General features: G+C 52.2%; 1 protein-coding gene across 1 annotated transcript in view; it reads right to left on the bottom strand.

Moving 5' to 3' along the window:
• The window catches only part of PDZK1IP1 (PDZK1 interacting protein 1), a 6,112-nt gene that overhangs the window by 3,154 nt on the left and 843 nt on the right, over nucleotides 1-2,115 (bottom strand). The window lies entirely within an intron of this gene.

Genomic DNA, 2,115 nt, shown 5'->3' with positions numbered 1-2,115 from the left:
TCCTGCTGACCGGAACACCGAGGTCCCTCTGCATGCGAAGAAGGGGCAGGATGAGGATGCTCCCTACTGTCCCCAGCATCAGCCTCCGACCACTCGGACCCCGCCCCTGCCACCAGCACCAGTGAGGCTGAGCTGTCTCAGGACAAGTGCATCGGTACTTCATTCTGACTCATGAGCTTTACGCTAGCTGAACACTTCATCTGTTTCACGGGAGACAAATCTCTGCTATAAAACGCAAATAATCTTTACTAGTGGCAATAAAGGTGGGCTGTGTTCTCCACGTGTGCCAGCTCCTCATCCACAGCCAGCGCTACACCAGCTCCGCTGCCGACAGCCCTCATCTCCTTCCTCTGGTTTTGGGGAGGGGGACTGTCCCTTGTTAAGACCTCCAGCTCCCTGAATCCTTACTCCAAGAGGTTTTTATTAAAAACAAACCAACCAGCTTCTTTCTTCCTCCTGGAAGTGTAATCAACCTAGCTGACTGACTGAGTGCCCGTGCCAGTCTGGAAAGCAGTCGCACCCTTGAGCAAGTGGCTGCAAGGGCAGCCCCAAACAACAGCCTTCAGCTCCCCCACCACCCTGCAGAGACACTTGCAGTGTTTACTGCAAGGTCCCGGGGCCAAAACTCAAGTGGGAGGAATTCAGGCGGAAATTCCCTCTTGTATCCGTGTGTTTCAGCCGAAATCCCATTGTATCAGCAGGCTGCTTGTGGGGGTACCGGCGGGTGGTACAGTGAGGAAGAGCAGGGTTTGGTCCCCTCCTGCCCTGCCTGATGGGCAAGAGCATCTCCTGGGCTGCCCACCACCCTGTGGGTGCAGCCCTGAACACACCTAGTGCCTCCAGACTGAGCTTTGGCCCGCTTGCCTTCCTCCATCGCTCTGCCCTTGGCTGTTATCTCAGCCACATTTATTTATTAGTTCTGGTTTATTTTTCCTGCCGGGGTCAGGGTTTCCAGCCTAAACCTAGGAGGAGATGGTCAGGTCCAGCCCTCAGTGAGGTTTCTGCTGGGGTTAAGGGAGTCCAAGGTCAACCAGGGAACGAAGTCAGCTATGACTAAAATCACCAAATTTGCATCTTGTGATCTTCAAGCAAAGAAGGAGAGAAGATAAGTGGTAGGAAACCTCCTCCAAGCAGCCGTGCTCAGGAGGTACTGGATGTTTTTGCAAGCGAAGCCTCACTCAGATGGCTGTTTCCACCAGATTTCAGTGCATCCAAAGCCAAAAGGAAAAATACCAAACCAAAATCAAGCAGTTGCGGCTTTGAGAGACCACCAAGAGCCCAGCTGCAAGGGGAGGATGGCAGAGTGAACAGCAAATGCCTCCGCATTGGGCTGCAATACCCTCGTGGGTGCAGGGAACTTGCATGGGCATAAGAAAGGAGGAATAGGAACCAGGGAGAGAAAAGAGCTTGATAGCATCTTCTATGTGGATGGCAGCCCTGGGGGTCACCGCCAGAGCACACCCCCCTGCCCTGCCAGGAGAGGTGGCCGAAAGGATGAGTATTCTCTGTGGAAATGCAACTGTGTTCCTGGAAGAATGCTTTCCCAGGGACATCCCTCCTGGGACAGCCTGTCCCTGGGATTCTGCCACCTCCGCTCTGTTTCGCCCCACGGCAATGATGGGTTTTTTCCTCCAGTCTTCTCTAAACCAAACTAAGCCATGTGGGACCTGCACCCCTGGCATAGGTGTCCCCTAGGAATGAGACCAAGGGAAGTGCCGATGACAATATAAGCCCTTGCACGTGTTGTAACTCTGTTTCCATACTCAACAGCTGGTTTGAAGACAGAGATCTTCAAACCAGGAAACACAGACAGAGGGAGGGGTTTAACTCTTTCGAGGCAACAGCAAAACTTTCAATCCTGCTGACAATGGAGACTCCAGGCTGTTAAATCCTCAGAATGAGACCAAGGGAAGTGCCGATGACAATATAAGCCCTTGCACGTGTTGTAACTCTGTTTCCATACTCAACAGCTGGTTTGAAGACAGAGATCTTCAAACCAGGAAACACAGACAGAGGGAGGGGTTTAACTCTTTCGAGGCAACAGCAAAACTTTCAATCCTGCTGACAATGGAGACTCCAGGCTGTTAAATCCTCAGCAAGTTGGTAAACAAATGC

The sequence above is a fragment of the Eurypyga helias genome, unplaced genomic scaffold, assembly GCF_000690775.1.
Source record: "Eurypyga helias isolate BGI_N326 unplaced genomic scaffold, ASM69077v1 scaffold17830, whole genome shotgun sequence".
Lineage (NCBI taxonomy): Eukaryota > Metazoa > Chordata > Aves > Eurypygiformes > Eurypygidae > Eurypyga > Eurypyga helias.
This window is presented reverse-complemented; position numbering and strand designations above follow the sequence as displayed.